Source organism: Mauremys mutica, unplaced genomic scaffold (assembly GCF_020497125.1).
Source record: "Mauremys mutica isolate MM-2020 ecotype Southern unplaced genomic scaffold, ASM2049712v1 Super-Scaffold_100089, whole genome shotgun sequence".
Lineage (NCBI taxonomy): Eukaryota > Metazoa > Chordata > Testudines > Geoemydidae > Mauremys > Mauremys mutica.
In genome coordinates this window covers 454,045-467,490 of record NW_025423261.1, presented here as the reverse complement: position 1 = coordinate 467,490, position 13,446 = coordinate 454,045, and the positions used below count along the sequence as shown (strand labels likewise).

The 13,446-nt window shown below is 47.2% G+C and overlaps 1 non-coding gene across 1 annotated transcript; it reads left to right on the top strand.

Moving 5' to 3' along the window:
- Positions 1-10,609: 10,609 nt before the first annotated feature.
- TRNAV-UAC lies at positions 10,610-10,681 on the top strand. Its single transcript has one exon. It is a non-coding gene; the product is annotated as a tRNA-Val (tRNA).
- Positions 10,682-13,446: the final 2,765 nt, after the last annotated feature.

The window sequence follows — 13,446 nt, the reverse complement described above, 5'->3', positions numbered from 1 at the left end:
GCTTTTTGGGCCCAGTCAAGCCCCCCTTTTCCTTGGCTGTCCGCCAAGTTTTAGCTCTGAGCCGTGTCCTTGACTGGAGCCAGAAAGATTTCTTCGGTTAACTCATTCTGTTCTTTTTCCTTCCCTGCTTGGCTTCTTTTAATCTGTGCATCCTGTGTCAGAACACCCAGCTGTTGCAGCTCATACCGGAGAAGCATAACAGTTTTCCCGGCACTGTCCCAGGCTCAGACCAGCCAGCGTAGGACGCCTTCTCCAGGTTCCTGCCAAAACAACTTACTTGCTTGTAGGTCCGAACGACCTCCGGGGCTATATGGTGTGCTTTCTCTATCCACCCCGCCCCCCACCGTCCTGCAGTGTCAGTTTGATCACCTGACATGAGGAATTGATTGGTAACAGAAATTTGTCACAGTTTGGTGAGCAATAGAGAATGGGGGAGCCCTGCAGAATTTACACCATCTATCTGTTATACCCTTGTTATTTTATGTTTGCTTTGTTTGGTACTGTTGGTGTTATATGTTGAGGATTGCATGCTTAAAGGTGAGCCTACTCTCAGCTGCAGTAAGTCTGAGAACTGGAAAGGGGTTTAGCATTCCTCTCTCCACCCTGGTTGACCAGCAAGGGTGTCAAGTGGATCTACCCCCAGTCGCAGCAGGACTGGGCAATAGAGTAGTTGGAGAAAAGGGAGGAGATGTGTACTTTATAACTAGAATTGAGCAATTAAGAGCATAGATCATGAACCAGGCGGCAACTCAAACCTGCGCCAGGGCAAGTTGCAGGCCTTGAGACAGGATTTCCAGTTAGAAAAGGAAGCCCTGGCTAAGCAAGTACCAGTCCTTCAGGGACTTGTTAAGATTTAACCATTTGTGCTCAGCATATGTCGTAACAGCAGTGTGTTTGCTACAAGAGGAAATTGAATAGTTCAATGCCAGTGGGCCATGTGTTTTGCCCAGGTGGCAAGCCTCACAGGGGAGGACTTGAGTAGTTTTGTGAGTAGAAATGTTATACAGAAAGGACCAGAAGGGTGGGGGCTAGTTAAGAAGCCAACCCTCCTAGTTAAAACTGGTAGTGGTGCCTATGCAAGGAACGGTTCAGCTAGAAAAGAAGGATTGTGCCCAGGCGGACAGGTAACACACGGAGAGATTGGAAAACAGGTTGGAAACTTTTGAGGGTCTAGTGGAAGAAAGGAGTAAATAGGTATAAACATGGTGATTTCAAATACTCAGAAGAATATTTGGAATGGTGATCTGAGTTAATCAGTGGCTGTTGGAAAACAAGCGAGTGATTTAAGGCACAGTGAAATTTAACTCTGTAGTTGCTGGAGGGAACAGCAGTTGAACTTTGTAAACGTACTAAAGTAAAAAGTTCTTGGTGTCTTTGAAATGTTTGTAAATAAATTCAGGCAAAGAAATTATTAGAATGCAATCATTTGGCTATGAACAATTTTGTTAAATTAGCTGAACAATGTATACAGTGCTATGTAATTAAAATTGTATTAGGCTCTAAGAGCACTGTGAGTGATGATGTTTTCTTTCAGTGTTTACAAGCAGGAGTTACAAGTAAAAAGCAAGCCAGAAAGCATCTGTATTAATGCAAATTATCTAACTAATAAGGTAGGACCCACTAAAAAGAAGGGGTTGCCTATAAAACACATACAAGAAAATATGGGGTAATTCCCCTGTTTGCCTGAAATCAATAAAGGTATTTGTGTATTTTAAGTAATAATTGACTGCCCAGAAGGGGCAGACCTCTGTTTTTGTCTTTCAGATAATCAAAGAAAATTAATGCCAGCTGAATAGCATTCAACATACCATGCATTTACTAATGGAGTAAAGAATTAAGTTTTGTGTTCTATGTTCTGTCTTGTGGTGTTTGTCTCGTGGCCAGAATTGTTGTGTTTAATATTTTCATGGGATGGTCTGGTTTAAAATCAAGTGAAAGGGTTGGATTGAAATGCAGATACTTGTTTTGTTCAACTTAGAATACAAAGTGTTTGGATACATCAGGAAAAATGTGATATACTAAAGTCTAGTACATTTCCTTAAGAGAAAGAGAAACTTTATTGGCCAAATCTGTTAATTGAAAGTTTTTAAATTGATTGTTTAATTGAAGTTATTAAAATTTGCATATTAACAGTCTTTGGAAGCAAGGACATGAAGAGTTAACCCACTCCCCATATTGTGCATGGGATCCTTCTGGCTACCTCAGACTTCTAGCCAGCGGGCTGGGAATGGTGGGAAGCTATTGGACTATAGTTTGTATTGAATGAACTCAAAGTGGGTGTGCTTGTCCTGACTTGTTGTTCCAAAGCTCTGTAATAAGGTTAATTTAGTAAAAGGGTATATGTGGCATACATTAAATAATAAGACTAATGTACTGTATAACGGCAATGTGTACGTGTTCATTGTTAACAAAAGGTGTATGAGTAAAATGAAAACGTTTCCTTTGTAGGTTAAAAGAAGCCAAAAAGGGGAAAAGGAAAAAGAACAAGTTAACTAAGAAAAAATAGTTAACATACTCAGTTTCAAGATAAGACACTGACTCTGTTCAAGGACACTGCTCACAGCTAAGACTTGGCTAACAACCAAGAAAAAGGGGGGGGCGGGCTTGAATATACCCAAGCAGATGTAAAATCTGCAAAGACACTAATGCAATGTGTTAGGTTTCTTTTCTCACAGGTAAAGAAGCACTATCCGAAGACCCCAGCAGCCCCGCTACTCCTTGGAACCAGAAGACCGGATCAATGTAAAAGACCACCAGCGAAAGACTGCTTTGGCTCCATGCTGGAAAGGCCCTTATTGAGTCCTGCTGACTACCGACACCGCTGTGAAGTGCCAAAGACTGACTGCCTGGACCCAGGATTCTCACTGCAAAAAGACCCCTCCACCTCAGAAGAATTCTCCTACTGATGATTAGCCTATTCCTTTTTCTAGTTTTACTGTGCCTTCTGGACAGCAGGGAAAAAGGACAAGGTGACGTGCTGGTTGAACCTCTCCCTTGTCCACTGACAAATTTACTGTGCCTTTGAATTTTTCTAAAAGAAGCAAAACCATTACAGGGTGGTGTATTCGTAATCCCCCCCCCCCTGTAGAATGCTGAACTACAACTGTTTCGGGAAAGGAGAAGAAACACTCATTTCACTGACATTGCCAAAGTCCAGGAATTCCTGACTAGAAAGGACATTGAGAACTGACCCTGGTGAAGAAACCCAAGGAATTATACACTGGCAGGAAGAAACTTGTGGGACCCATGTTTGGGAATGTGGTATTAATTGGATTTTGGGGTTTATTCTACAGGCTGCGCCCTGTGTTTTGGATAAATCCTTCAGTATGTATTGCCCTCCCTAATTGGATTTTAAATGACATTGCCCTTATCCAGTTTTCAAATCACTTCTGCATACCCAGATTGCTCACAAGGGGCTGCCATTAGATTAGCACAACAAAGAGCCTGGGTTATTTCCTCTGGAAAAAGAGGAAATTGGGCAGATCCCTGTGGGCTGGGACCAACAGTGTAACAGCCATTTAGAATATTCTTAAAGGCCAAGAACATGATAAGAAATTGGGCCAACCAGAAAGGGCCACTAGCCTTATTTTTAAAGCTCAGCTATCTTAAGTACAGGCTGGAGTTGGTGAGTTACATGTCATTTTCACCATTAGTTCTATGGCCCAGAAGTTACTGACAGAGATGGTATTAAATATCACTGAGGCTGGGAAGGCATTGCCGTGGGATCTAGTATGTTTAGAAATTCAGGATTTCCTGAATGACCAGCTGATGGCCATTCGGAGTAATCTTGAGCACCAGACTTGACCCACTGCCCTTACAGACATATCAGGAGTACCATCTGATCTGTGGTCATGACGACATACTTGGACACTTTCTGGGTGGAAGTGTGTACATTTACAGTGCTCCTTCCAAGCATTTGGACCGGTTAGGGTGGGTGTGGGCTCCCACATACCGAATCCTGCTGGGTCCATGGGAAGGATGCATGTGGAACTGAATACCCCCTCATTAATAACCCCAGATCCCTAGAGCTTAATTGTTTTTTGGCCTTAAAGTTTGAGAAGACTCAGCGAAAAAGTTTGTTGAGTATTCTCAAAGGGGGGAGTTGTTGGTGTCACTAGGCATAAATCTAGGTAACTCGGGAGGATGGCTTTGGGCCTATATGACCCAAAGTACCTTTATGTAAAGTGCTTTTGTTAGCCTTACTAAACTTTTGTAACCTCTTGTGTTATGTGCTAATTACTGGCAGCTGCAAGACTGCTTGGCACTAGATGTAGCCAATACTAAATAAGATAGGCGGAAAGCAGATGCTGTAATTAAAGTTATATGCATGAGAACGTAGCCCCCATGGTGGGAAAGTACAGATAACTGTTCACAGAAGAGTTGCTAACGAGCTAAAGTGGTTTTTGCCAAGTATGATTTAACCTGCTTAAGTGTAATGGCTACTTGCATGATGTATTTGCTATAGAAAATAGACGGGAGGGGGAAGAAGGGGGGGGTAAGGGGGAGGAGGAATGGAAATGCTTAGCTGAAATTATGTATAAAGAGAGAGAGCTGTTTGTATCTGTGTGCAGGATTTGAGATTGCTATGTCTCCCTTGCACCTTATTTGGGCTCAAATAAACCTTTGTTTGCTTCTCCACCTTGGTGTGTTTATTGGAAGCGAAGCACACCGGGCAACGAACCACTGTTGCTGTTGCCTCGGGCCTTTGTGCTGGCAACAGCCCCATCCCCCCCGCCCCACTCCGTCCCTTCCCCTGAGCTACAGCCCGGTAGACGGCAGGAGGGAACAGGCGCATCCTGCACTCACTGAGTGGTGGGAAGTGGAACGACCTGGCCCCAGCCTGCTCTGCTCCACCAGCTCCCAGCCACGCCACTGGTGAGTGCTGGGGGGTGTTTCCCCCCCAACCCCCAAGTTCCAAGGCTGGGAGCAGAGTGCAGCAGGCTGGGGCCGGATCACTCCACTTCCCGCCGCCCCGTGAGTGTGGGGTCGGGCCTGCCCTGCAATTACCGGGCGGCGGGAAGTGGAGTGACCTGGCCCCAGCCTGCTCCGCTCTGCCAGCTCGGGCTGAGGGACGGGGGTGCTGTGTAGGGCACCAAAATGTCTAGGGACAACCCTGAATAGATCATTTTCCCACAGGGGCCGATGGCTGTTAGAATAGAGATATTCAGGCTGCCTGTACAGGCCTAGACTTTAAGAACTTAGGTGTATTTTTATCACTTAGCTAGTGACAGGGGTATAACACAAAGACCCAAAATCCCAGTCTGCCTGTGTCTGGGCCTTCTCTCCCTCGGAGAGTCTGAGCCTTGTTCGTAGGCGAAGGCCTTTGGCTAAGCAGCAGGGGCAGCCATAAGCTGGGAAGCGAACGGTCCCATCCTCACCTCCCAAACCCGTCACACTGAACTAAGGTGGGGCTGGGCTGTTGGGAAGACGATTCTGTCCCGATAGTGCCCATCACCAGCAGATAACGAAACAGAGCATCCGGTCTGGCAAGAAATCCCTTCTCAATGGTTGTGGTTGTGAAACCCTCATTTCTGTAGGGTTTATCTTTCTGGCCCCCACTTTTCTATTGTCAATCTGTCTGGTTCTCTAATTGTTTCTGGCTGCTGCCGAGTTAATTTTGCTGAGTATAAGTTAATTAGGGGAGTGGGATGTAATTGGTTAGAGAATTCTGTTGCAATAGGTTAGAATTGGTTAGTTACCTTTCAGTACAATGAATGGTTAAGGTCTAGCTGAGAAAATTACCGGTGATGAGCTGCCAAAATATTAACAACCGGTTTCCTCCTCCTCATCTCATGAGGGGGTCGTGCCCCCCCGGGGGGTCATGCCCCGTCCAACCCATGTTTTTTGACACCCCCCTGGGACCACTGACCCATCCCCCCCGTTTCCTGTCCCCTGACTGCCCTTTGCAGCCCCATCCAACCCCTCCTCTCATTCTTGATGGCCCCCCAGGACCCTTGCCCCATCCAACCACCCCTTCTCTCTGTCCCTGAGTGCCCCCACCACCTCATCCAACCCCTGCTCCTTCCTGATTGCCCCCCGGGATCCTTGCCCCCAGGAAGGCAATCTGATGGTAAGTTTGAAAATCCGGATTCTTGGGTCCTATTCCCAACTCTTCCACTGACTGGCTGTGTGACCTAAGACCAGTCAATTCTCCTTTCTCAGCCTTAGCTTCTTCCTCTTTCAAGTAGGGATAATAATGATCCGCTCCTACCTACCTCACGGTGGGTGGAGGATGGGGATCCATTGGAGAGTGTCACTAGGAGTATCTGAGGGATAGTGATCAGCTGTTCACCCTCCCGCCCCGCCCCATCATTTGTCCTAACAGCCAGTAAAGAGTGGTGGGGCCATGGCCCTCTAACCCCCCTGTTCCAGCACCCCTGACACAGAGCTGAGCAGGCAGCAGTGTGTGTGTGTGTGTGTGTGTGTGAGACAGAGAGTGCTGTGCTGAGCTGAGCCAGTGAGAGAAGGGGGGCTGATGTCGGGGCTGTCCCCTGCCTCAGGACTGGTTGCTTCCAGCAGCTGTCTGAACTTAGAGACAGTGTGCGACACACTCACTCTTCCGCAACGCACACACTGTCTCTCCCTCCCACACGCACAGTCTCTCCCCCCCACACACATTGCAGTTGAAAAGCAGCTGGCAATCTAGTAGGATGCCCATGGAACAATGGGAGAGAAACCTGCATCATGTGATGCTGTACCAGCCCGTGAGGCATTGCAAACCCTTCCCAAAGCACCCTGCAGCCAGCTGCACAGTGGGGATAGCTACCCACAGTGCACTGCTCTCTGTGGCAATCCAAGAGATGCTAGCATGGATGAGCTCTGGTGACACAGGGGCAGAGGGTAGACACGCAACAGCTGTTCAATTAAAACACTTTAACTAAAGCCAGGTTATTCTTTCATGTAGAAATAGCTTAAGAGTAAGACAAGACCCAGCTCCATTGAAGCTAAAGAACCACAACTTCCTCCATAGTTGGCAGGATTTGAACCTAAACAGGGAGGTTATTTCCCACCTATTCATAAATAATGAAGTTGCTCTAAGCGGAGGGGAGAGAGCTGTCCTGTCTGTGTAGTTAACCCATCTCCCCGAGAGGTGGTAGCTATGTCAGTGGGGGAAGCTATGCTGGTGGGTGTGCAAGCTGTGGTGTCTACATGTGAATATAAAGTTTAATCAAACCCCATTTTTAAAACCCCTGTGGTCTGGGAATAGAAAAGGAGTTCTCTGAGGCAGAGCCCGTCCTTCAAAATCCTTAAGATCACTGACTTGCCTATGCAAATGTCATGGGGGTATAGCTCAGTGGTAGAGTGTTTGACTGCAGATCAAGTGATCCTTGGTTCAAATACAAGTCCTCTCTTACAAACCCGTTGCTTCAGTAAAAATAATTCCATGTTCAGGAGCTCCACTAAATGGGGATCCCTGAAATGAATAGACACACACAATGTTTTCCTGTGCAAATGCATAAAAACCTAGCAAACATGTCCCCCAGCTGAAATCAGGTCCAATCCTCTAAGTGTCTAGGTTTGGTTTCATCAACTGAACAAAGGCACATGAAGACACATTTGCAGGTCCTTGGCCTCCATGGGCTACAATGTGCAGAAGAACAAGAACCACATCCACTTGGGAGGCATGGACTAGTCTGTATTACATTTGGTAAGTAAGTTGCCATTGGGAATGAAAACTCTACTGGGGGTGGACAGGAGCCTGTTACAAAACTAAAATAACCAGGATTTACCAAACTCCCTGTTACACATTCAATCCTCTCTTTGTGCACACGGCATCAATTGAGGCTCTAATAAATGGCAGCCTTCCTTTAACACAGATCGTTGTTCCTTGTGACTTTCAGATGCATTCGAATGGCAGCTGTTTACAGGTCATGTGCTGCTAGTTCATGAGCAGCAGCAGAGTCTCTGTACGTTTACCAACCGTAGAGCTGGGTGTGTCTGCATCCAAGTAACTGCAGAGTCAGTGTAGTCCCAGACAGTTAATTGCACAGTCTCACTTTCTGGTCTCATTGATCATTTGGGTAGATACAGCAACGGTTTGGTGGGTTTTGGTTTTTTTCCCCTTCGTTTTCTCCTAAGGAATGTGTGATCTTGAGCATGTTAGTTTAAGTTCCCTGTGGGTCAGGAAAATTCCATCTCCTTGAAATACCTGGGGAAGTGACCTGCTTGTATAACCTAGAATAAAGGAGCTTTTAAAGAAGAGACTGCTTTACAAATATGCTGGGATAAAAACCGTAAATTTCACAGCCAGACACCAGGCCAGGATCAATGGATGGGGCCAGGATCAATTAATTACAGAAGAAACAAACTCTTGGGAAGTAGCTGTAATTTATCCCCAAACCTTTCCTTGTTCTCATATGCTATCACGGATTCTCTTCTAGAGGGCAGAGTTAAGGTTATCTGGCCATGTACCCTCACTCTGTATTCCCTGTTTTTCCAGAGTTTGAGTTTTACTGAACTCGATGTTCTGGAAGGTAAGAGATATTCACAGTTAAAGTTAATTCTCTGTTTACAAAGGTTTTGTTAGTGACAAATAATGAGACTAATGCCTCACTGCGGTAATTCCACTGACTTCATTGTGCTCTTTCCCCATTTCTAGTTCCAAAAAAAATAAGCAAATTAAAACAACCTTGAGAACTAAAATACTGTGAGAAAGTGGAAATTTTAGTAGGTCAAATAATTCAGTTTCTTCTGTGTCTTGTGTGTGTGTAAATGGCACAACACGTTAATTTATAAGCACATCTTTCTTAACTTCTTTAAATATTCTGTAGTACATTGACTAGATCAAGTGGGTTGTTCAATGCAGTGAGGTTTTCATGCATTGCCCAAAACATATTTTTTCATGTTATGTAAATGATCACAACTCATTGAACACAAAATTGTGTATTTCATGCTGTGAACTGTGTCAGTGGCTCAAATTAATAGGTTTGTTTTTCTTCTCTCTCTCCATGAAAAAAGGAAGAAACCGTGAAAATACCCATGGGAGAGAGGGGGTTTCTGACAGTTGGGGTAGTAATGACGATATTTATGAAACGGGGAGAGGCCAAAGTAGGGCCTTAGCTGGAGCAAAGCGGGAGGGTTTTTTGTGCAGTTTCATTTCAGTCAGCCTCAAATCCTGTAGTCCCTACTTCCACACTCCCCCAACAAAGCCACCTGTGACTCCTGAGACAGCCCCACTGCAAAAACTGCAGAGCCCCCAGCACTCCCTCTCCTAGCTGGATCCCCTGGCAGCCAGAGCTCCCTGCAGAACTGCCGTGGTTGCTCTCCTGGGTACTCTGGTCAAGGACGGCTACCGGCTACTCCTGAGAATGCAGCTGAGAAATGACTCACCCTTCTCTAGATTCTTGCCTGTGGGCTGTGAGAAGCAGGATGGGGCCTGTATGATAAAGTCCATGTAACATTCCCCTCTCATCCCAGCCCTGGTATGTCACCAGTAGCTGCTGTCCCTGGGTAGCAGCCAAGGATGTTTCCCACCATTCAGGAGACCCCAGCCTGAGACTAAAGTCAGCTTCAGGCTTCTCCTCTCTCCCTTCTTGGAATCGAGTTCATGTTTTTGCCAAGAGTTAAAGCAGCCCGAACCCCCAGAGTCTGGATCAATGTCACAAGTTCCCAGTGTCTCCGTGGAAGAGAATTTGTTAAATCCCAGATGAGTGGGGTTATATCAGATCTCAGTCTGAGTCCTTTGCTCTTAATCCTGAGGATATTGTCCCAGCATGGGGCCATTTCCCGCCTCTCTTTCCTAGGGAAGCACAATTTTCCTTGCACAGACACAGGAACAGCAAGATCTTTCTCTGTCCCTTGTGCAAAGCAGGGGGCCAAATTCCATGGAAACAATGGACAAGCAGGGGGCCCTGGGCACATCCAGCCCTGGCCGTGAGATGTTCCCTCCCCTCTTTCTTTATGCCCCTGTTGTTATTTCATGGATTGTCTGGGATAGGGAAAAGCTGAGTTCACTCCAGGTGGAGGGGGAAAGAACCCTGAAAATCTCAGGCCCCAACCCCTGCTACCAGGATCACTGAGGTGCTGGGAATCTGCATGGGAAAGGGACGGTGTGAATTGTCAAGGTGCGGAATGAATAACAATCTACAACTAGATCCACCTCATTAACCACTGACACAGGCTAATCCTGCTGCAGATAGAAGGGAAACTGGGAGCGATTCTTTGCTGTTCAGCCATGGAAACAGTGACCCAATTGCAGCGCAGTGAATGTGCTGGGGAAAGCTGGACTTCACAGGCAGGTGGAAAGAGCAGATCCTAGAAACACCTGGAGCTCCCCACAGCACTTCTGCCTCCAGGGTCAGGTGTTGAGAGAGTCACAGTGCCCCCCCCCCGACACATTACCTTCCAGCAGGAGGTGGCAGCACCCCCCACCCAATGCAGGGGAGAGGGCTGAGTGTATCTCTGTACCCTGAGTCCAGGGCACCCACTCTCTTTGCGCCACACATCGAATCTGGCCCTGCTACAAAGTGACCCCTAAGAACCAGCAACCTCCAGGACAGCAGGTTTGGCCTCAGAGCAGGGAATGTGTCCCCCATGCTGCTGTTAGGCCACTAGGCGCTCTGGAAACAGGAGGACTCTGAGTGTAATCTATAGCACATACGGCCCATCTGGGGATGTAGCTCAGTGGTAGAGCCCATGCTTTACATGTATGAGGTCCTGGGTTCAATTGCCAGCATCTCCAAGTTCCTTTCACACTGCTGCTTTGCTCATGCCCAGAGGGGATGTGGCCCAGCAGTCTCCCTACAGGAATTTCAATCCTGCTCAGTGAGGGGCAAGTACCAATTTCATGGAAGGTCTGGGTGGGGTTTCTGCTCCTAAGTCTCCTCTGTACATTTAAGATTCCCACCCGCTGTGCTGCTTGGGTCAAGGGTAGGTGAGAAGGGAGAATCCTCCAGCACTGGAGGGAAAGGTCCCATCTGCACAGAGTGAGAGACAAAGGCTAGACTTATTTCTAGTCTGGGCCCAATCTTTTCTCCTGGTATAGTCCGTGTTCCAGCTCAGGTGGTAGCTAGGGGATGTCTCATGACTGCAGCATGTTTGTTCAGTTCCACCCCCTTATACAGCTTTGGTACAAGGCAGGAATTTTTTGTCTCTCTCCTGAAGAAGAGCCCCAGGTTTAAGATGGATTCCTGTACCAGGTGACATGGTCACATGTCCCGTGAGACCCCCCCCCCCAAGCCTTCATTCTTCCTGACCTGACTCACGGATGGTGCAGGACAAAGCCATCTACAGTTTATTGTCCTGGTTAATGGGAGCCATCAAGAGTCCAAACCACTATTAATGGCCCACACTTTGCATCATTACAACAGGACCTCAGAGTTATAGTTCATATTTCTAGTTTCAGATCCAAGAATGATCGGTTCATACAAATAGGATGAACACACACAGTAGATTATAAGCTTTGTAATGATACCTTACAAGAGACCTTTTGCATGACGCATAGTCCAGTCACTTTATATTCACACTCATTAGCATATATTCATAAAATCCTATGGAGTGCAAGGTCACAGCAGGGAAAGGGTTTTACTGCGGCACCCAGGAGCAGTTGAGTTTCATGTTCAGGCTGTGGTATGAGTTCCTCCAGGTTTCTCGTAAGCACACAGGGACCTTCGCAGGTGCTCTCGATACAGGAATGGCCCAGGTACGATAAAGTGATGGGGATTGCATTTTCCTTTTTTATTTCTGTATTTCCAATGACATTTCTGTTTGTGATTTCGTTTTGCTTTGTATAACTGTGTTTTCTCCTGGATTTGATATTTAATGGAAAAAAGAATACAGTCTCAAGGCACCAGATGGAGGAGCAGGCTGGGGCTAGGACTGCTAAGAGAGCAAGAGTAGCAGGTTTTCTGTATTGTTTCCTGCCCTCATTTTTCTTGATGAGTTTCTCTTCTGCACAAAATGTGCCTTTTGTTAAAGTACGAGCCTGGCTAGTTCAGTTGGTAGCGCCTTCAGGCTTTTAATCTGAGGGTCCAGGGTTCAAGTCCCTGGTCAGGTAAAGAAACACTTTCCCCCTGTAACATCTCCAAAGAGTTTTAGAAGGACTCTCCTTGACTTTAGTTTTTCCTTTTCAGGACATGGCCTTTCCTAGGAAGGGCCCTTTACTGCCTGGGACTGAGGTGCTATTGCCTCACCTGTCCACTGGCCTCACAGTCTGGCGGAAGAAAGGCCTCTGGGCCTGCAGCAAAGTGCTGTGTGCTGACTTTTTGAGCAAATGCAGGGCTGGCCAGAGAGGCATGTTCCCACTGAGTCCTCCCTGCCAGAAAAAATTTTCCCCACAGACAGGGGCGGCTCCAGGCCCCAGCACGCCAAGCACGTGCTTGGGACAGCAAGCCGCGGGGGGTGCTCTGCCGGTTGCAGTGAGGGCGGCAGGCAGGCTGCCTTTGGCGGCATGCCTGCGAAGGGTCCGCTGGTCCTGCGACTTCGGCGGACCTCCCGCAGGCAAGCCACCAAAGGCAACCTGCCTGCTGTGCTTGGGGCTGGAAAATGCCTAGAGCCGCCCCTGCCCACAGAGTCCTCCCTGCTGGAAGTCTACAGTAATCAACAGGTGCTCTGCTGGTCCCATGGTGTAAGGGCCAGCACTCAGGACTTTGAATCCTGCAATCTGAGTTGAAGTCTCAGTGGAATCTGAGAACAATTCCTGGGCCACAAACCCTGCTGGGTCTTCCAAGGCTCTGTCTTGCTTTCTCAAAGGCCATGAAAGCCACTACAAAAGGGTTCTTTCTCCTGCTGATAATAGCTCACCTTAACTGATCACTCTCGTTATAGTGTGTATGGCAACACCCAATTTTTCATGTTATGTGTGTGTGTATATATATATATATATCTTCCTGCTGTATTTTCCACTGCATGCATCCAGTGAAGTGGGTTTTAGACCACAAAAGCTTATGCTCAAATAAATTTGTTAGTCTCTAAGGCTACGTTTACACTACCCGCCCGGGTAGGCGGGTAGCGTTCGACTTCTCAGAGTTCGATATATCGCATCTAGACGAGACGCGATATATCGAACTCCGAACGCGCTCCCGTCGACTCCGGAACTCCACCACCGCGAATGGCGGCGTCTGGACGGGTGAGTAGTTCGAACTAAGCTATTTGTGTAGCTGAACTTGCATACCTTAGTTCGACCCCCTCCCGCCAGTGTAGACCAGGCCTAAGGTGCCACAAGTACTCCTCTTTCTTTTTGCAGATAAATGAATGGAGGTTAAGTCCATGAATGGCTATTAGCCAGGATGGGTAAGGAATGGTGTCCCTAGCCTCTGTTTGTTAGAGGGTGGAAATGGATGGCAGGAGAGAGATCACTTGCTCATTACTGTTAGGTTCAGTCCCTCTGGGGCACCTGGCATTGGTCACTGTTAGCAGATAGGATGTGAGGTTGGATGGACCTTTGGTCTGACCCAATATGGCCATTCTTATGGTCTTATGAAGGGAGGAGGAGTGCCATGGGGCAGA